Source organism: Macaca thibetana, chromosome 13, assembly GCF_024542745.1.
Source record: "Macaca thibetana thibetana isolate TM-01 chromosome 13, ASM2454274v1, whole genome shotgun sequence".
NCBI classification, from domain to species: domain Eukaryota; kingdom Metazoa; phylum Chordata; class Mammalia; order Primates; family Cercopithecidae; genus Macaca; species Macaca thibetana.
The window spans coordinates 59,380,239-59,402,579 of record NC_065590.1 but is presented as its reverse complement, the minus strand read 5'-3'; the positions used below and the strand labels follow the sequence as shown (position 1 = coordinate 59,402,579).

The following is a 22,341-nucleotide window of genomic DNA, read 5'->3' as shown; positions in this document are numbered from 1 at the left end:
TTATTTTATTTTATTTTTGAGACAGAGTTTCGCTTATGTTGCCCAGGCTGGCGTGCAGTGACCCGATCTCGGCTCACCACAACCTCCGCTTTCCGGGTTCAAGTCATTCTTCTGCCTCAACTTCTCGAGTAGCTGGGATTACAGGCATGTGCCACCAGGCCTGGCTAATTTTGTATTTTTAGTGGAGACAGGGTTTCTTCATATTGGTCAGGCTGGTCTCAAACTCCTGACCTCAGGTGATCCGCCCACCTTGGCCTCCCAAAGTTCTGGGATTACAGGCATGGGCCACTGCGCACAGCCGAGATTGGTCTTTTGAGATATCTTTTCAGGTTTTTGCATTTCTGACCACGGATGAACCAATGGCTCCACTCAGATGTGCTGATCTCTGCCACCTGGTCATGTGGCCCCACCCAAAAGCAGGCTCCCTGGCCTGCCAAACTATCCTTAAAAACCCTAACCTCTGGCCGGGCGCGGTGGCTCACGCCTGTAATCCCAGCACTTTGGGAGGCCGAGGCGGGCGGATCACAAGGTCAGGAGATCGAGACCACGGTGAAACCCCGTCTCTACTAAAAATACAAAAAATTAGCCGGGCGCGGTTGTGGGCGCCTGTAGTCCCAGCTACTCGGGAGGCTGAGGCAGGAGAATGGCGTGAACCCGGGAGGCGGAGCTTGCAGTGAGCCGAGATCGCGCCACTGCACTCCAGCCTGGGCTGGGCGACAGAGCGAGACTCCGTCTCAAAAAAAAAAAAAAAAACCCTAACCTCTGCATTTATCAGGGAGATTGATTTTAGTCATAATTCAGTCTTCCACGTGGTGTGGCCAGCCTTGTATCTGTTAAACTCTTTCTTTATTGCAAGGCTGTGGTCTCAGTGCGTTGGTTTTGCCTGTGCAGTGGGCAGGACAAACCCATCAGGTGGTTACACTTTCAGACTTTTAAAGGTGTCAGACTGAAACTGCCTTTGCAAAAATCATAACTGAGTAAATTATCACAGTGAAAAAGATCAGACCTCACTGATTCCATCTTGCTTCTAGCCTCTAAGCTGTCTGTTCATTCCTGGGTGTAGGCTGAACTAGTCTTGGGAAGGAATTTAGTTTATAGTTTAAACTCTGAACCAACAAAATTGATAATAGCTCTTTCTGGAAAAAAAGCCCTTCTTGGGTGGAGACCAGTCTGTCTTTGTAGGACTAACAAATTAGCCACAAGATTAGAAATTATGATTGAGGAACCATGCAGTCTCTGGCTAGAAGAGTCTGAACCTCCCCAAATTGCTTCTGGGAATAAGATCCCTGTCGCAAAACCTAAGACCAGTGTTTGAGATCTTTTGCAGACCCTGCATTCCAGTGCAGCATATGACACCACCCAGACTGCTAATCTGGCTCAACCAGTCCTGTGATCCCATCCAGGAACAGAAGCCAGCAAGAACTCACTTTGACCCCCTGTAATTTTATCTTCAATCCGATCAATCAGCGCTCCCTACTTCCTGAGCCCATACCTGCCAAATTATCCTTAAAAACTCTGATCCCTGAATGCTCAGGGAGACTGATTTGAGTAATAATAAAATTCCAGTCTCCCACACAGACAGCTGTGCATGAATTACTCTTTCGCCATTGCAATTCCCCTGTCTTGATAAATTCACTCTGTCTAAGCAGTGAACAAGGTGAACCCATCGGGTGGTTACCAGACTCTCAGTTAATCTTTGCTAGATTCAGAGAAGGGAAGGCTTTAGAGGAAAGAGAAAATGCAGAGAAAAATGGCTGCATTAACGCAGATTTTCTCTACAGATGCAAATCTTCCCCACAAAAGACAGCTTTGCAGGGCTACTTCTGTTTGCAGGCCCTCTGAACAGCCGTCTCAAAACATGTCAAAGAAGTATATCTTGGGGTGAAATATTTTAATTTCCTTCCTATACGTGGGAAATAGCCAGGAGAAAATGTGTAACTCTCCAAGAAGTAGCTTAGAATTCGGGCTTATATTGCATATTCAGCTAAAAATCAAAGGAAAAAGAGTATGGGGGATGCTGGTTATAAGGATATGACCAGGAAAAGCATGGTAAACAAGATTAAAGTTTATTGTGCAGATTTAATTTGGTGCCTTCTCCATTGAAAAGAGTTTCCTATGATTTAGTTACCCTTCTCTTCCTGGTACAAAGAGGGAGACACCCTTACAAATGGAGGTTTTCTTTATAGATGTAAATTTCCCTTACAAAAGGGTAACTTCTACTCTGTTTTTAGAGCTTCTCCTGTGTCTGCTGTTTCTCAAAATAATCAGCTCAAAATAGTCTTTATGCCAAAGAGGCATATTTTGGGGTGGCACATTCTGGTCTCCTACACTACCCATTTAAATATTGTCCTTTACCTCCCATTATAGCCTTCATTTTTTGTATTAAATATATTTACTTTTATGGAGATAGTAGATGGTATAAATTTTCTGTTTTTACTTGACAGAATAAACCTTGCCAACCTTACTGAGAAAGTATACTTCTCAAAAAGTTAAAAAACGTGAATCTCATGCAAATAAAAAAATGAGCACACGTCAAATGTTTAGTTAACTCATTAATGAAGGAACCAGCAAAATGGTAAGGCTAGTTCAAAGAGAATTAAAGAGAGTGAAGCCTCATAGTGGCTAAAAGAAAGAATGCAAAAGTTTGCCAATTTAGATACAAAACTGGGTAATTTTTTTTTTCTTTTTGAAACTGAGTCTCACTCTGTCACCCAGGCTGGAGTGCAATGGTGCAATCTCGGCTCACTGCAACCTCTGCCTCCTGGGTTTAAGCGATTCTCCTGCATCAGCTTCCCAATTAGCTGAGATTACAGGCACCCACCACCATGCCCAGTTGATTTTTGTATTTTTAGTAGAGACGGGGTTTTACCATGTTTGCTAGGCTGGTCTCAAACTACCAATCTCAGGTGATCCACCCCCGCCTCGGCGTCCCAAAGTGTTGGGATTATAGGCGTGAGCCACTGTGCCCAGTGAAAACTGGTTAATATTCTACAGTAACTGTCACCTTTGGGATTGTCTTCTCTAAAGGACAGAAATAATCAGCATCTCTATAGGACAAAATTAATTTAAATTCGTATTCATTTTCTACCAGTTAGTCTTCTAGTTAAATACTCAATAGAGTAGCAATTCAAAGGAAGGCACACGCCCCTAGCCCATCAGATAAATGTTTGGGTACGTTTACTAGACAAAGCCCAGCAGCACCCTGAGAAGAAAGGGAGTAATCCCTTTTCCCTATTTCCAAGTTTTGGAAATCTTTCCTTAATGTGCTTTTGGTCACCTAATGGTTTTGAGTTTTCTTTATATCTTTCTTTGTTTTGTTTAATTTTTACGTTTTACTAATCTACCCCAAAACTTTAGAACTCTTCACTCTGGGAAATGTTTTACATAAAATTTTATTGAAGAAAAATAAAAGTCGCTGGGCATGGTGGCACGTACCTGTGATCCTAGCTATTTGGGAAGCTGAGGCAGGAGGATAACTTGAGCCCAGGAGTTTGAGACCAGACTGAACAACAGAGAGACCATGTCTAAAAAAAAAAAAAAAAAAAAAAAGAGGAGAGAGAAGAAAAATCAAATAAAAATGTTTACAAGAGGCATTTTCTTTTTTTTTTCCTTTTTTTGAGACAAGGTCTCGCTCTGTCACCCAGGCTGGAGTGCAGCTGTGTGACCCCAGCTCACTGAAACCTCTGCCTTCTGGGTTCCATGCCTGGCTAATTTTTTTGTATTTTTTTTTTTTTTTTAGCAGAGATGGGGTTTCACCAAGTTGGCCAGGCTGGTCTTGAACTCCTGGCCTCAAGTGATCCACCAACCTCAGCCTCCCAAATTGCTAGGATTATAGGCATGAGCCACCATGCCTGGCCTTCAAGAGGCATTTTCTACTCTTTCAATGTGAAAATAGCTGTATCGTATCTCTTGGAAACAGTGTATGTTCTCACAACTTTGATAACCTCCCTTTTAGAGTAGAGAAACATTAATGGGGAAATTGGCTCTATTTTTAACTACTGAACCTATTTAAGAAGCACTTTCTAATCTTCCTGGATTGAGATCTCCAGGCCCCAGTTTATCCTGCTAAGGCAGCTCATACTGACTTAGACAATAACTTAAGGGATTTACTGGCAAAACCTCAAAAGAAATGGGGCCCTAGAGGGTGGTGATGGGGTAATATTTGGGGGCCAGTGGGAGAAGGGCCCAGAAAAGAAGGCAGGGTTTGGGGCATTGTAATTCTGCAGAGATCCATGCCAAAAGTCCAAGAGTGCTCAAGTGAGATCCTTAAGATAGTAGGGGTAAACTTAACTTTTGAAAACGTGGAGCTTTCAAAGCAGCCAACTGGGCTTAGAGAATTTAAAAGGAAAGCATTTCCCTTAAGGACCAGACCTAGTCCTTTCTAGATAAGTGAGGGTAGGGGATAAAATGTCACGGCAGTCGTCTTCTGCCTCCAAGTCATTATGGGTCCAAGTGGCTGTTGTTCTAATGGCACAGTCTACCAAATAAATGTTTTTCCCTCGTGGATGGCACATGTGCCTTCTATCCATAAGAGTGGCTAATGGTGGGGATTTTAGATACTACATCAAACCAGTGGTACCGATATTACTGGGTGGTGTAGTGGGTGGCCTATCACTACCAGTTCCTATTGTTGCAGACCAAATGCCACCCTAAAACATGACTGTAGGAGACCAGAATATGCCACCCCAAAATATGTCCTTTGACATAAGGACAATTTTGAGCTGATTTTTTTGAGAAAAAGCAGACACAGGAAATGGTCTGAAAACAGAGTAAAAATTGCTCTTTTGTAAGGGAAATTTACATCTATAAAGGAAACCTCCATTTCTAATGCTGTCTCCTCTCTGTACCAGGAAGAGAAAGATGACTAAATCACAAGAAATTCTTGTAACTGAGCAGCTTGGCTTAGCCTCAAACTTTTTTTTCTTTAAAACTTTTTTCTTCATCTGGGTGTAGAGGCTCACACCTGTAATCCCAGCACTTTGGGAGGCTGAGGCGGGTGGGTCACCTGAGGTCAGGAGTTTGAGACCAGTCTGGCCAACATGGTGAAACCCCATCTCTACTAAAAATACAAAAATTAGCTGGGCATGGTGGTGGGCACCTGTAGTACCAGCTTCTTCTCCAGCTACTGAGGCAGGATAATCATTTGAACCCAAGAGGCAGAGGTTGCAGTGAGCCAAGCGCACCACTGCACTCCAGCCTGGGCAACAGAGTGAGACTCCATGTCAGAAAAAAAAAAAACACACACAAAGTTTTTGTCAAAGATAAACATCAACACATTCCTCAAAATAAAACTGTCTCAAAAAAAAAAAAAAAGACAACATTTTTTTCTTTAAAACTTTTTACTGGCCAGGCACAGTGGCTCATGCCTGTAATCCCAGCACTTTGGGAGGCTGAGGTGGGCAGATCACTTGAGGTCAGGAGTTCAAGACCAGCCTGGCCAACATGGTGAAACCAATCTCTACTAAAAATACAAAATCTAGCCAAGTGTGGTGGTGCACGCCTGTAATCTCAGCTACTCGGGAGGCTGAGGCAGGAGAATTACTGGAAACCAGGAGACAAAGGTTGCAGCGAGCTGAGATGGCACCACTGCACTCCAGCCTGGGCAACAGAGTGAGATTCTGTCTCAAAAAAATAAATAAATAAAAGATAAAACATTTTTTCCTTTTCCATTTGCTGCTCTCCCCGCCCTACCCAGTTTCAAGATGTAGCTCCGAGATAAACTTTACAGCCTCGGAGTGTTCCATACTCACTTATCTGGTCATATACGTCCTTAAACGCTTCAAGGGTCAGATCCTGATACAGACCTGACACCTCCAGAAGTCTCTCTCTAACAAAAGATGACTTCAAGGCTGGAACCTACTCCTGGCTACTAGATTGACTACGATTAATTTATAACCTGGTAGGACCCACCATGGCACCAGCCCCTTCACCAGAGGGAACAATAATTCGAGATGAGCCGTGGAAGCAAATCACACAGCGTGGCACCTCCCAGTCCTCCTGCCTCTTCTGCATTCCAAACCCGCTCTTTAAAAACCTGGGCGTTCCCTCCACGAATTGAAGAGAGGAATTTTTTTTCACCTGCTCTTCCTCTTGCTGGCACAGATCATAAAGTCTTGCTCTCTTTCTATCACATCTTATTATTATTTTGGCTTCTTTCTACAAGCAAGGAACAGCAGACCCTTTTACGTTATCATTGGTGAAGTCACTGAGTTAAATCTGCACAACGAATCTTACTCTTGCCTGTAATCCCAGCACTTTGGAAAGCCAAGGCGGGTGGATCACCTGAGGTCAGGAGTTTGAGACCAGCCTGGCCAGCATGGTAAAATCCGTCTCTACTAAATATACAAGTTCGCCAGGCATGGTGGTTGGCGCCTGTATTCCCAGCTATTCGAGGCTGAGGCAGGAGAATAGCCTGAACCCGGGAGGCGGAGGTTGCAATGACCTGAGATCACACCACTGCACTCCAGCCTGGGCAACAAGAGCAAAACTCTGTCTCAAAAAAAAAAAAAAAAAAAATCTTATTATTGTTTACCATACCTTTCCTGGTCATCTTCCCATAACCAGTCATCAACAGATGATAGTACTTAAGCTTGAATTCGAAATCACCACTTACAGATTTTGTCATTTTTCTGGGTGTCTCCCATGTATACATGATGTGTACATGTTAATAAACTTCTGTTTGTTTTTCTCTTATTAGTCTGTCTTTTGTTATGGGAGGCTCCAGCTGAAAACTTGGAAATGGTAGAGGAAATATTTTTGTCCTACATTATGCTGTCCAGTAAGGTAGCCACTCACCACATGTGGCTGTTGAGTGCTTGGAATGTGGCCAGTACAAAATATACACAGTGTAAAAAAAAAATCAGATTTAAAAGGCTTACTGTGAAAAGTAAAATATCTCATCAATAACTTTTTATATTGCTCATATGTTAAAATGACATTTTGGATATACTGAGTTAAATTTATTATTATTATTATTATCATCATCATCATCATCATTATTTTTGAGACGGAGTTTTGCTCTCTATCCCAGGCTGGAGTGCAATGACACAATCTCGGCTCACTGCAACTTCCGCATCCTGGGTTCAAGTGATTCTCCAGCCTCAGCCTCCCAAGTAACTGGGATTACAGGCACCTGCCTCCGTGCCCAGCTAATTCTTTTTTTTTTTTTGTATTTTTTAGTAGAGATGGGGTTTCACCATGTTGGCCAGGCTGGTCTCGAACTCATGACCTTGGGTGATCCACCCACCTCGGCCTCCCAAAGTGTTGGGATTACAGACATGAGCCACCAGGCCAAGCCAATATATTATTAAAAATAATTTATTGCCGGGCATGTTAACTCATGCCTGTAATCCCAGCAGTTTGGGAGACTGAGGCGGGCAGATCACCTGAGGTCAGGAATTTGAGACCAGCCTGGACAACATAGTGAAACCCTGAATCTACTAAAAATACAAAAAATTAGCTGGGTTTGGTGGCGCGTGCCTGTAATCCCAGCTACTCGGGAGGCTAAGGCAGGAGAATCGCTTGAACCTGGGAGACAGAGGTTGCAGTGAGCCGAGATAGCACCACTGCAGTCCAGCCTTAGCAACAAGAGCAAAACTCCATCTCAAAATAATAATATCTTGGCTCCTGCACCACCTGACACTCAGATCCTCAGGCCACGGCCAACACTGAGAGCATCATTATCAATCCTAGTGGTGTTCATCACAGCCTGGTGGGTGAAATCATCAAATACTCTGAGCAGAAGGGATTCTACCTGGCGACCATGAAGTTCTTTGGGTCTCTGAGGAACCCCTGAAGTAGCACTACACTAACCTGAAAGACCACCCATTCTTCCCAGACCTTTCTGAGCACAAGGTCTACTCTGCAGTATGGTTGTCTGTGGACAGACTGTCTTTCTCCCTCAGGTCTGAGTGCTCAAGCAGATCATGGTGTATTCATCAGTGTATCCCAGTGCCTGGCACATATTAGGCACTCAATATAAGTGAAGTACATGAACTCAGGGCAGGTTGTGGCCATGGTCCTGGAGGGACCGAATGCAGCAAAGACAGGGCAAAGGATGCTTGGGGAGACCGATCCAGTGGGATCTATGCTAGGGACTATTATTCGCAGGGACTTCTGTGCTAAAATAGGTGGGAACATCATTGGTGGCAGTGATTCAGTACAAAGTGCTGGAAAAGAAATGGCTTAAAGAAGAACTGGTTGACTACAAGTCTTGTGCCTATGACTGGATCTATGAATAAGAGGAAGTCAAAGCAGCAGTCTGCTCTGATGTCCTTCCTGTGTCCCTAGTCACAGCTCTTCATTTCATTGACTTAGAGGCAATAGGATCAATCATTCTTTGCTAATAAAGCCTTTGGAAACTGGAGGAAAAACTTACTTTGTTTCTTTCTACTTTTAAAAATGTGTGTACTGGAAATGTTAAAATGACACAAGTGGCTGGCATTACCTTCCTGTTGGACAGTGCTGGACTACTATCATTTGCTGGCTTCCCACAACTCCTAAGGTGCAGCAGCTCCCAAGCCTGTCATTCCTCCCACCTGCCTTGACAGCCTCATCTGGCACTCATTTGTAGGATGGATGTCTTTTGTCCCAGGTAGTGATTACTCCATTCATCTCCATCCATGCTCTGTGCAATCAGTGATATGGGAACACACTGTGGAACTGGGGAATCAGGGACTTGGCATTTAGTCCCAGCGTTGCCACTAACTTGCTATGGGACCAGGCAAGTCCCTTAACCAACACCCACCCCGCCCTGCTGTCTCACCTTCCCCCACTTGAATTATATAGCCTGAGTGAGACCAACTCCAATATCTCTTCCTGCTCTAGAGGTTCTGTTTGTTTTTCTCTTTTTTTTTTTTTTTTTTTTTTTTTTTTTAACAGGGTCTTGCTCTGTTACCCAGGCTGGAGGGCAGTGGAGCAATCTCAGCTCGCTGCAACCTCTGCCTCCTGGGCTCAAGCAATTTTCCTGCCTTAGCCTCCCAAGTAGCTGGGACTACAAGCATGTGCCACCACACCTAGTTAATTTTTGTATTTGTTGTAAAGATGGGGTTTCACCATGTTGCCCAGGCTGGTCTTGAACTCCTGAGCTCAAGCAATCTGCCCACCTCCATGAGCCACCACGCCCAGCCTAGAGGTTCTGTTTCTTTACAGGAGCCTCAGGCCACGCATGTTCTGCTTGAGGATAAAAGGAGAAAAAGGAACTCTTAAAATTATTGTTGGGGCTGGGCTCAGTGGCTCACACCTGTAATCCCACCACTTTGGAGGCTGAGGCGGTCATATCATCTGAGGTCAGGAGTTCAAGACCAGTCTGACCAACAAGGTGAAACCCTGCCTCTACTAAAAATACAAAAATAAGCCAGACATGGTGGCAGGCACCTGTAATTCCAGCTACTCAGGAGGCTGAGGCACGAGAACCACTTGAACCTGGGAGCCAGGATTTGCAGTGCGCTGATATTGCACTGTAGCAGTGAACCAATCACTGCACCCCAGCCTGGGTGACAGAGCAAGACTCTGTCTCAAAAAAAAAAGTTATTTTTGACTGGGCACGGTGGCTCATGCTTATAATCCAGCACTTTGAGGGGCCAAGGTGGGAGGATCTCTTGAGTCCAGGAGTTTGAGACAAGCCTGGACAATATAGCAAGACCCCATCTCTACTTTGTATTATATAATATTTAAATATAAAAATAATAAAATTATGGTTGTTATTTGGTGACCTGTATCCTTTGTCTAGATGAGCGACCAGAGCAGGTACACCAGGCCTGTCTTTTTGACCCTGGGCTCGAATAGTGACTTTTAGCCTTGCTGCATTTCACCCAGGCAAAGTAGGTCCTGCTGCCAGGCTTTTGCCCACATCAGTCCCTCTCTATCAACATTCATTCAGCCAACTTATATCGAGTGCCTAATACGTGTGAGGCACTGGGATACACTGACGAATATACCACGATCTGCTTGAGCACTCAGACCTGAGTGGGGAAAGAGTCCATCCACAGACAACTGTAAAGCAAGGTGGACCTTGTGCTCAGAAAGCTGTGCCTACTGAGGGGGTTGGGGGTCAGGGAAGGTTTCCTGGGGGAGGGCCACCTGTGCTGTGTTTCGTGGGGTAGGTGGGAGTCAGCCAGCTGAAGAGAAGTGGGAGAGGGAAGGCATTCCAGGCAGTGGGAACAGCTTGAGCAAAGACACAGAAGCAAGGCACAGCTTGGTGTGGGCCGGAATTCTAAGTCCTCTAGTGTTGTTGGAGCTTAAAATTCAGTGGTAGGAGAGGAAGCTGGAGAGGTGGGCAGGAGGCTGTGCTTCAGGGCAGCACTTAGAATTCCTGAGGACATCCAGGCCCACTGCCTGGTTCATTTTCCCTACCTCTTGCCTTCTTTTTTCCTGGCTTAGGAAAGGTACAAAATTCTTGTGTGCAGCCTCTTTTGGACTCCAGCTCTTGTTCTCTTGCTGAATCCCACCCCCACCCATTCAAGTCATAGGCTGTGATTCACCTGTGGGCTTCTGAAGGCTAGAAGCTTCCACAGTGAGCCAGGAAACAAGTTCTGATTGGCTGGAAACAGACCCCTGCTCCAAGATTCGGGGCTGGCAGTATTCCTTCTGTTCTGGTGGCTCAGTCCTCATGACTTTCCTCTGGACTTGCAAGTTATTCCAACAAACCCCAGCTGCTCTGCAGCGAAATGTTCCAAATAATTAATATTTCTGCAGGAATTACCTTGTAAAAGATATGTGCTTTTAAGCATTTGGTAGTGCAAATGTTTTTGACTGCCTTTTGTGGCCAATTTTCTCCTTCAGCGGGACTCATGTATAATTTTAGATAAAAGTACAAGGAAATTATATTTCCATAATCATAAGTCTTCTTTCAGCAATACACGTATCTTCAGAGAATCCCAGTCTCCCTGCAGCATCCTCCTGGTGCACAGACAAAAACTGCTGAATTCTGGCAAGATACTCAAAGGATTCTGACAGGTGACCATCTCAGGCCAGAGATATGCCCAACCAACTGGAGAAGCAGAGACAGCCATGGACAGATCCGCTGATGCTGAAGTATATAGACAGCTGAGGTACAACCCGTATAATCACCCAGATGTTATTAGGCCATGATCATTCTGTAGTTAGCTACCTCCCTTCTGTGTTTCCTCTCACCTGAGAACCTATTGTGGCCACTTCCAAGGCCCCACTGTGTCCAAATCACACCACCACCAAAGCTCACAGAAACACGCTGGTAGATTTCTCCTCTTTGGTGGTTTCCCATGACCAGCCAAGCGAAATACCCAACAGTCATTCTCAGTGCGCACAGATTTACCTTCAGTTTTTTTGGTTATATTGTCATTATTATGTTCTTTGCCAAGTGGGAGAGTTAAGGGGCCTGCTATGGACTGAACTCTGTCCCCCTCAAATTCGTATGTTGAAGCCCCAACCTTCAATGTTACTATATTTGAAAACGGTCCCTTTATGGAGGTAAAGTTAAATGAGATCACAAGAGTGGGGCCCTTGTTCGACAGAATTGGTGTCCTTACAAGAAAAGGAAGAGGCTGAGTGCAGTGGCTCACACCTATAATCCCAGCACTTTGGGAAGCTGAGGCGGGAGGTACGCTTGGGCCCAGGAGTTCAAGACCAGCTTGGGCAACATAACAAGACTCTATCTCTACAGAAAAGAATTAAAAACTAACCAGGTGTGATGGCATGTGCTTGTGGTACCAGCTACTCAGGAGGCTGAGAAAAAAAAAAAAAGCCATCTGCAAGGCAGGAAGACAGCCTTCAACAACAACGAAATCAGTCAGCAACTTGGTTTGGACTGCTCGGTCTCCAGATCTGAGAGAAAATAAATTAAAATAAATTTCTGTAGAATTAAGCCACCCAGTCTATGATGTTTCATTACAGCAGCCAAAGCAGATGAATACAGGGCCATTCATTCATTCTCCATTTATTGAGCATCTTCTTTTTTTTTTTTTTTTTTTTTTTTTTTTGAGACGGAGTCTCGCTCTGTCGCCCAGGCTGGAGTGCAGTGGCCGGATCTCAGCTCACTGCAAGCTCCGCCTCCTGGGTTCACGCCATTCTCCTGCCTCAGCCTCCGAGTAGCTGGGACTACAGGCGCCCACCACCTCGCCTGGCTAGTTTTTTGTATTTTTTTAGTAGAGATGGGGTTTCACCGTGTTAGCCAGGATGGTCTCGATCTCCTGACCTCATGATCCGCCCGTCTTGGCCTCCCAAAGTGCTAGGATTACAGGCGTGAGCCACCGCGCCCGGCCTTATTGAGCATCTTCTATGAGGCATTCTGATGGTTAATTTTAGGTGTCAACTTCACTGGGCTGAGGGATGCTCGGATGACTGGTAAAACATTATTTCTGGGTGTGTCTGCAGGTATTTCTGGGAGAGATGAGCATTTAATCAGTAGACTGAGTAAAGATCTGTCCTCACTAATGAGGTTAGGCATCATCCAATTCATAGGGAGCCTAAATAAAACAAAAAGTTGGTGAAAAAGTGAATTTGCTCTCTTGTCTGGAGCTCAGACATTCATCTTCTCCTGCCCTTGGACAATGGAGCTCCTGGTTCTTGGGACTTATACCAGGCCCAAGAGATGAGAAGCCCTATCCTTCCCCACCGTCTTTATATCCCCAAACTCCTGGCCAGTGTGCAGCAGTGTGGCATGGATGACTCTATTCCCTGCTTTAACAATCGAGTTTACTGCAGAGGTGTAAAATATTCATGCTGAGAAAGGCCTGGGAAGCTTCAGCGAATGCTTCCAAGGGGTCTAGCTGTGCCAGAGGCTTGAAGTCAGGGAGAAAATGAACTGCCTCCTCCTCCTTCTGTGAAGCGATGCTGGGAGAAGGACATAGTTCTCAAGAGAACATGCTCTGAGCAGTGGTTCCCAAAGGAGGGTTTAGGAAAAAGCCAAGTTGGGACCCTGGGGAGGGACTGTGTGGCCCCTACTAGAGGGGTCTTCCAAGGCCACATTTCTATGATGACCTGGAGAATCCAGGAGATCAGTGGGAAGGGAGCTGCCTCCAGAGGGATTCACCTGCCACCTGAACCAGAGGGAGGCAAAGATGAAGCAGTGGGGAGGCCCTTCCTGGCTGGTAAATCCTCCTGGGTCAGGCACTTGTAGGAGCAGCCCTGTGGCATGGAATTGAGCTCATTACTTTTACAACACGCCAAGGACAGGGCCGGGTGCTGGAGATACAACCAAGAATAAAATGCAGCACCTGTTCTCCACAGCTAAGTTAAAAGCACAGACCCGAACAGACAAAATACAACTTGACTTAGTAGTGGAAGAGCACGCTGCACCAAACTGGTTGTCCAGCAAGAGAGGACTGATTTAATAACCTGTGATCTATCTATACAGAGGAATACCAGAAACTGTTGAAAAAAATAAGGCATTGCTTATTTTATGATTTGAAATGATGCACAAGAAATACGAAGTAGAAAAGCAATGGAAGCTTCCAGATAGCTGAATTCCTAGAGGGTGGCAAGCCAGAGAGGGTGAAGAAAGAAGCTCTGTGCTTCTTCCCTCATACACACCCTATGCATTTCTTCATCTAAAACTTTAAGGACAAAGCAAAAAAACTGCCTGACTTCTTGGTTGACAATTTGGGCTGGATACTGGTTTCTTCTTATAATAATTATTGCTTTATAAATTCAGGTATATAAGGCCGGGCGCAGTGGTTCACACCCGTAATCCCAGCACTTTGGGAGGCTGAGGCAGGTGGATCACTTGAGCTCAAGAGTTCAAGACCAGCCTGGTCAACATGGCAAAACCCTGTCTCTATAAGAAACACAAAAATTCGCTGGGCATGGTGACACCCGCCTGTAGTCCCAGCCACTTGGGAGGCTGAGGTGGGAGAATTGTTTGAGCCCAGGAGGTTGAGGTTGCAGTAAGTTGAGATTGTGCCACAGCATTCCAGCCTGGCCAACAGAGCAAAACCCTGTCTCAAAAAAAAAAAAAAAAAAAAAAATCAGGTATATTAAAAAAAACCGAGGCCTGATGTGGTGGCTCACGCACATAATCCCAGCACTTTGGGAGGCTGAGGTGGGAGAATAGGTTGAGCCTAGGAGTTCAAGACCAGCCTGGGCAACATAGTGAGACCCTGTCTTTACAAAAGAAAAAAATTTTTTAATTAGCTGGGCATGGTGGTAAGCATATGTGGTCCCAGTTACCCAGGAAGCTGAGGTGAGAGGATGGTTTGAGCCCAGGAGGTCAAGGATGTAGTGAGACATGATTGTGTCACTGCACTGCAACCTAGGTAACAGAGCAAGACCCTATCTTAAATATATATATATATATATATAAAATAAAAATGTAAAAATAGGAAAATCTAAAAAGCAAAACATAACAATCTACACAACAGTTTCTAGGATGGCAGGATGGAAAAGTTCACTGGGTTGCCCAGGTCAAAACGAATCTACAGCAGCCGGGCACGGTGGCTCACACCTGTAATCCCAGCAGTTTGGAAGGCCATTGCGGGTGGATCACAAGGTCAGGAGTTCGAGACCAGCCTGGCCAACATGGTAAAGCCCTGTCTATACTAAATACAAAAATTAGCTGGGTGTGGTGGTGTGTGCCTGTAATCCCAGCTACTGGGGAGGCTGAGGCAGAAGAATGGCTTGAACCCAGGAGGTGGGTGAACCAAGATCGTGTCACTGCACTCCAGCCTGGGTGACAGAGCAAGACTCCATCTCAAAAACAAAACAAAACTTATCTACAATTGGTGGGCAAGTAGGAAGCACTTGCCTCCAGGGTACAGGTGGGCCAAGGTTAGCGGGTGGGAGTACAGAGGGAATCAAGGCCTTGGGAACCAACTTAGCAGCAGGACATGTGATGCCTAGGTTCCATGGTATCCATGTTAGGAGGGTCATGGGAAACAACCATTTGGGGTGCAGGTGGGCCGAGGCTAGTAGATGGGTACACAGAGGGAGTCAAGACACCATGAGCCCACTGGCTGGCAGGGCAGCCTGAGGCCTAGGATGCATGGTATCCTTTGTAGTCCTTGGGAAGGACTACAGTGAGGTGGTTACCAGGCTGGAGCCAGCAAGCTCACTGAGGAACTTTGTGCATTGTGGTTGTCAGTCATGCAACAAGAGCAAACAAACATATGGGCAAAAATGGAAGCACTGGAGGCCAGCAGGGTGGCACACGCCTATAATCTCAGTGACTCGGGAGGCTGAAGCAGGAGGACCACTCAAGGCCAGGAGTTTGAGACCAGCCCAAACAACACGGAGGGATTCTGTCTCTAAAGTAAAAAGTAAAAAAAGGCTAGGCATGGTGGCTCATGCCTATAATCCCAGCACTTTGGGAGGCCAAGGCAGGTGGATCACCTGAGCTCAAGAGTTCAAGACCAGCCTTACCCACGTGATGAAACCCCGTCTCTACTAAAAATACTAAATTAGCCAGACGTGTTGGTACACACTTGTAATCCCAGCTACTTGGGAGGCTGAAGGCAGTGAGGCTGGAGAATCACTGGAACCCGAGAAGCAGAGATTGCAGTGAGTTAAGATTGTACCATTGCACTCCAGCCTGGGCAACAAGAGGAAAACTCCATCTCAAAAAAAAAAAAAGTAAAAAAAAAAAAAAAAAAAAGGCCGGGCATAGGGGTGCATTCCTGTAGTCCAAGCTACCAAGGAGGCTGAGGTAGGAGAATCCCTTGAGCCTAGAAGCTTAAGGTTGCAGTAAGCTATGATTGGACCACTGCACTCTAACCTGGATGGAAGAGCAATGCACTATCTCTAAGTGGAAAAAAAAAAAAAAAAAAGGACACACTGGAACGAGGAGAGAGCCAATAATTCCTGTAAAGTCCCTCTAGCCTCCTCTTCTAACAAAAACTAATATTGTTGTCATTGCAAAAGAGAAATGCTGAAAAGATCCAGTTCATTATCACAGAGCAGATCATGAAAGGTTGATTTAGCACTTAGACACAATAAATTGATAACTAACTAGCACAGCAGTCAAGAACTTTAAAATAGCTATTGTGGCTGGGCACGGTGGCTCACACTTGTAATCCCAGCACTTTTGGAGGCCGAGGCGGGCTGATCACCTGAGGTCAGGAGTTCAAGACCAGCCTGGCCAACATAGTGAAACCCCATCTCTATCAAAAATACAAAAATGAGCCAGGCGTGGTGGCGTGCACCTATAGTGCCAGCTACTTGTGAGGCTGAGGCACGAGAATTGCTTAAACCTGGGAGGCGGAGGTTGCGGTGAGTCCAGTCTGGGCGACAGAGTGAGACTCTGTCTCAAAAAAAGAAAAAGAAAAAGAAAAAAACCCCCAGCTATTATGAATATTTTCAGAGATGTAAAGGAAAAGGCAATTACAATGACTAAGCAAATGGAGAATCTTAGCAGAGAAATGAAAATTACAAAAAAGGACCAAAGAGAGTTAGGTTTCTAGATGGGAATAGTCAGTTGATTTTTGACAAAAGATTCAGAGCAATTCAATAAGGAAAGAAAAGTTTTCAACACATTGTACTGAAATGACTAGACAAACATATGGAGGAAAAAATGAACTTACCACCACATACAGAAATTAATTTAAAATGGTTCATGAATGTAGACAGAAAAGCTTAAATTATAAAGCTTCTAGAATAAAATATAGGAGAATATCATAATCTTAGGCTAGACAAATATTTCTTAGGACTCAGAAAGGAGTAACCAGGCTGGGTGTGGTGGCTCACACCCGTAATCCCCATACTTTGGGAGGCCAAGTTGGGAGGATTGCTAGAACCCAGGAGTTCAAGACCAGCCTGGGCAACATACTGAGATCCCATCTCATTTAAAAAAAGATGGGGTGGGGAGTAACCACAAAGAAAGTTAATAAATTTGACTTCATCAAAATTAAAAACTTCAGTTCATCAAAAGACATCCAGAAAATGAAGAGCTGGGCACGGTGGTTCACACCTATAATCTCAACCCATTGGGAAGCCAAGGCAGGAGGATCACATAAGGCCAGGAGTTTGAGACCATCCGGGGCAACATACTGAGATCCTCCTCTCTATAGAATTTTTTTTTTTTTTTTTTTTTTTTTTTTTTGAGACAGAATCTGTCTCTGTTGCCCAGGCTGGAACACAGTGGCATGATCTCGGCTCACCGCAACCTCTGCCTCCCAGGTTCAAGCAATTCTCCTGCCTCAGCCTCCCGAGTAGCTGGGATTACAGGTGCCCGCCACCATGCCCGGCTAATTTTTGTATTTTTAGAAGAGATGGGGTTTCACCATCTTGGCCAGGCTGGTCTTGAACTCCTGACCTCGTGATCCACCCGCCTTGGCCTCCCAAAGTGCTGGGATTACAGGCATGAGCCACCGCGCCCAGCTGAAAACGTTATAAAAAATTAGCCAGGAGTGTTGGTGTGTGCCTGTAGTCCTAGCTGCTTGGGAGGCTGAGGTGGGAGGATCATTTGAGCTCAGGAGTTTGAGGCTGCAGTGAGCTATGATCGCACCATCACACTCCAACCCGGGTGACAGAGTGGGACCTTATCTCTAAAACTGAATAAATTAATTAAAATTAAATTTTAAAAAGTGTTTAAAAGAAAATGAAACATAAGCCATAGGCTAGGATGTGCCTATATCCCATTCCATATTTGTAACTCATATTTCTGACAAATGACTTGTATCCAGATTATGTGAGGAATTCATACACCAATTTTAAAAGAAACAACAGGCCGGGCGCGGTGGCACAAGCCTGTAATCCCAGCACTTTGGGAGGCCCAGGCGGGCGGATCACGAGGTCAGGAGATCGAGACCATCCTGGCTAACACGGTGAAACCCCGTCTCTACTAAAAAATACAAAAAAACTAGCCGGGCGATGTAGCGGGCGCCTATAGTCCCAGCTACTCGGGAGGCTGAGGCAGGAGAATGGTGTAAACCTGGGAGGCAGAGCTTGCAGTGAGCCGAGATCCGGCCACTGCACTCCAGCCTGGGCGACAGAGTGAGACTCTGTCTCAAAAAAAATAAAAATAAAATAAAATAAATAAAAGAAACAACAATAAAAATAGTGAAAAGACAACAGACACTTCACAAAGAAAGTGGGCTGGGCATGATGACACATGCCTGTAATCCCAGCACTTTAGGAGGCTAAGGTGGGCTGATTGCTTGAGCTCAGGAGTTCAAGACCAGCCTGGGAAATGTGGCGAAACCCTGTCTCTACAAAAAAATACAAAAATTAGGCATAGTGCCACACACCTGTAATCCCAGCTACTCAGAGCTGAGGCACAAGAATCGCTTGAACCCAGGAGGCAAAGGTTGCAGTGAGCCTAGATCATGCCATTGCACTCTGTCCTGGGCAACACAGTCTCAAAAAAAAAAAAAGGATATGCAGATGACCAGTAAGTGCATGAAAATGTATATATTACTCCTCAGACAAATACACATTAAAACCGTAATGAAATATATACCATTTCACACTGCTGTAATGACTAAAATTCAACAGACAGACAATAACAAGTGTTAGCAAAGATGTACAGCAATTGGAATTCTCGTAAAATGCTCATGAAAATGTAAAATGACACAAACACTTTGGAAAACAGTTTGGCAATTTCTTATAAAGTTAAACAGTTAAACATACGCCTACCCTATGATCTAGCATTTCTACTCTTAAGTATTTACCAGGATAAATGAAACTATCCACAAAAATATTTGTGTCCAAATGTTCGTAGTAACCTTATTTCTACTAGCCCCAACTGGGAAACAACCCAACTGTCCTTAAACAGATGAATTGTGATACGAATTGTGATAGATCCATACAGTGGTGTCTAACTCAACCTTTAAATGGAAAAAAAATTTGGCCAGGCCCAATGGCTCATGCTACCTGGCCAAGAAAGTTCTATATCTTGATTGAGGTGGTGGTTAGATGGGAATATGCATTTGTCATAACTCATTAAGGGTCAGGCACAGTGGCTCACAGCTGTGATCCTAGCACTTTGGGAGTCCGAGGTGGGATCATTTGAGGCCAGGAGTTCCAGATCAGTCTGGGAAACAAAGTGAGACCCCTTGTCCCTAAAAACATCATTTAAAAATTAGCCAAGCATGGTGGTGCATGCCTGTGGTCCCAACAACTCAAGAGGCTAAGGTGGGAGGATGGCTTGAGCCTAGAAGGTCAAGGCTGTAGTGAGCCATGATCGCACCAGTGCACTCCAGTCTGAGTGACAGAGTGAGATCCTATCTCCAAAGAGGAAAAAAACCCAACTCATTGAGCTATCTACTTTAAATATGCAGTTTATTGTTCGTAAATTATATCTGAATAAATTTTACTTTATTTATTTATTTTTAGAGACAGGGTCTCGCTCTGTCACCCAGGCTGGAGTGCAGTGGTGCGATCACGGCTCCCTGCAGCCTTGACCTCCTGGGCTCAAGCCATTCTCTTACCTCAGCCTCCCCAGTTGCTGGGACCACAGGCATCCACCACCATGCCCAACTAATTTTTAAATTATTTGTAGAGATGAGGTTACACTATGTTGCCGAGGCTGGTCTCTAACGCCTGGCCTCAAGCAATTCTCCCACCTCGGCCCCCCAAGGTACTGAGATTGCAGATGTGAGCCACTAAGCCCGCCTAAATTTGACTTCATAAAAAGAATTATTTAGCAACCACTAGATGCCAGGTTTGTAAGGTGAGAAGAAAGAATGAACAAAGAAGAAATAGTTGAAGATATATGAGAAAAGGGATAGCAGACAAGGTCCCTGAGAAAGCGAGAAGGAAGGAAACTCAGAGCCCGGATGGAGGAGTTTGCCGTGGCCAATGCAGTGAACACTGAGGCACAAGGGAAGGAAGGCAATGGGAGAGGGAGCCGACTAGAAACAGGCAGAAGGCGCTGGGCATGATGGTTCATGCCTGTAATCCCAGCACTCTGGGCAGCCGAGATGAGAAGATTGCTTGAGGCCAGGAGTTCAACACCAGCCTGAGCAACATAGTGAGACCTCATCTCTATTTAATTTAATATATATATGACTGTCAGGCCATGCCATAGCCCAGTTCATATCAGTACCCAAATAATTTTCCTGTTCTTATTATGAATTCACTGGTATGCCATTGCATTGCATGGAAGCACCATATAACCATATATATATATATATATATATATAAAACTTTCAGGCCATGCCATAGCCTAGCTGAGTCTGGCGACCTTGGATATTCAATGTCCCCAAGAATGGAATTTCTCCAGCATTGCTCAGTAACCTGGAGGAGGAGGCAGAGAGTCCAGAGTTTGGGGAGTTTAGGTTGGGGCATGGTGGCTCACGCCTGTAACCCCAGCATTTTGGGAGGCCAAGGCAGATCACTTGAGGTCAGGAATTTGAGACCAGCCTGGGCCAACATGGTAAAACCCTGTCTCTATTAAGAATACAAAAATTAGCTGGATGTGGTGGCAGGTGCCTATAGTCCCAGCTACTCAGGAGGCTGAGGCAGGAGAATTGCTTGAACCCAGGAGGTGGAGGTTTCAGTGAGCTGAGATCATGCCACTGCACTCCAGCCTAGGCAACAGAGCAAGACTCTGTCTAAAAAAAAAAAAAAAAAAAAAAAAAAAAAAAAAGGCTGGGGAGTTTAAAGCAGGTGGCATGAAAGAAAAAAACATGTTAAGAGTTGGAGGCATTGACAAGTAACTTGTAAGACACAGCCCTTGGAGGGCTCAGCTGGATGGGGAAAGAAGTGAAGCCAGGAGGAGTACGGTTAAAGAAAAGGGAAAGCTTGAGGGGCAGGTGGAACAAGTAAGAGTCTGGGGGCAGGAGGTGGTGGTTAGGCTGGATTTGGAGCTGAAATTCTCTTTAGCTTCTGTCTGCTCCTCTTCAGCTCACAGACAAAGCATTTAAGATATCTTTGACAACCTACATTTCAGCAAATTCCACATATTTGTTGAAAGCCTATTGTATAGGAATCCAAACTGTACTGTAAAAGGAAGTTTGTGTAGGTTGTTTCTGCCTAGTAGAAGATAAATTCTCCTGCAGCTGTATTCATACAGCTCTGTATCCTCCCACCGCAGCAGCGAACATCACACTGCATCTTTAAGTCGATAACCTAAATATCTATCTCACACCCTTTAGTCCACGATTTCACTTTTAAGAATTTATTCTTAGGCTGGGCGTGGTGGCTCATGCCTGTAATCCCAACACTTTGGGAGTCCGAGGCGGGCGAATCACGAGGTCAGGAGATCAAGACCATCCTGGCTAACACGGTGAAACCCCATCTCTACTAAAAATAAAAAAGATTTAGCCGGGCTTGGTGGCTGGTGCCTGCAGTCCCAGCTACTTGGGAGGCTGAGGCAGGAGAATGGCCTGAACCCAGGAGGCGAAGCTTGCAGTGAGCCGAGGTCGCACCACTGCACTCCAGCCTGGGCGACAGAGCGAGACTCCGTCTAAAAAAAAAAGAAAGAATTTATTCTTATGGATGTGTTTGCATATGTGTGCAACGACTTCAGTATAAGACTTTTCATTTGAATACCATTTGTAATGGCAGCCCTAGGAGGGCTAACATCACTGGGAGGCTAGTTTAAAAAATAATGGCACTTCTGTGCAATGGCATGCCATTGCATTCATCACAACAACAGGAAAATGATTTGGGTACTGATATGAACTTATTTTAAAAATGTATTACTTAGCCTGGGCAACATAGGGGGACTATGTCTCATATATATGTATTAGAGACACCTGTAGTCCCAGCAGCTTGATAGGCTGAGGTGAGAGGATCGCTTGAGCCCAGGAGGTTGAGGTTGTAGTGAGCTATGATAGCTACTGCATTCTAGCCTGGGCTTCAGAGTGACAACCTGTATCCAAAAAAAAAGGAAAGAAAAAAGAAATGTATTGCTTAAAGTGAAAATGAAAATAGGGCACAGAACAGGGGCGATGGTGCTTTATCTTTTCTATAAAAATAAAAAACACATATACACGTAGGAACTGGTGTCACTCCTGAGGCAGGATAGGGAGGAGGGACCTTTACAATTTTATGTGATTTTACCCTTAAAATTTGGGGAGAAAGTGAAAGAGAGGGAGGGGAAGAGAGACTTCACTTGTTAGTTTCTGGAGGGACAGCGAAAACTACAACCTACAGAATGAAGCTCTAATGGTGGAATTTCAGGACTTGAACTCCCCAGCATCCCTCAGGAGTCACTATGCTGCTGACCTCTATCCAGCATCTCCTGGAGCTGATCGAAGATATGTCCCTGGCTCTAAATGACTGGACTTAAGAGGCCAGGCCTCTGGAAAGGGGGATCCATAAAGCATCTATGTACAAACACCTCACCAATCCATCACAGAGCTACTCAGCAGCCTCACCAGAACATAGCTGAGAATCAGAACTTTTGGCTTTTTTGAGACAGGGTTTTGCTCTGTTGCTCAGGCTGGAGTGCAGTGGTGCAAGCACAGCTCACTGGAGCCTTGACCT

The 22,341-nt window shown here is 45.0% G+C and overlaps 1 protein-coding gene across 16 annotated transcripts in view; it reads right to left on the bottom strand.

Moving 5' to 3' along the window:
* Positions 1-22,341, bottom strand: part of CALM2 (calmodulin 2) — a 1,210,617-nt gene that overhangs the window by 563,615 nt on the left and 624,661 nt on the right. The window contains exon 1 of one of the 16 annotated variants that reach the window (XM_050754925.1): positions 2,915-2,918. The exons of the other annotated variants lie outside the window; for them this stretch is intronic. The gene's annotated coding sequence lies outside the window, so the exon portion shown is untranslated. Of the gene's footprint in view, positions 1-2,914; positions 2,919-22,341 lie in introns of those variants that run through there. 16 annotated transcript variants of the gene reach the window in all.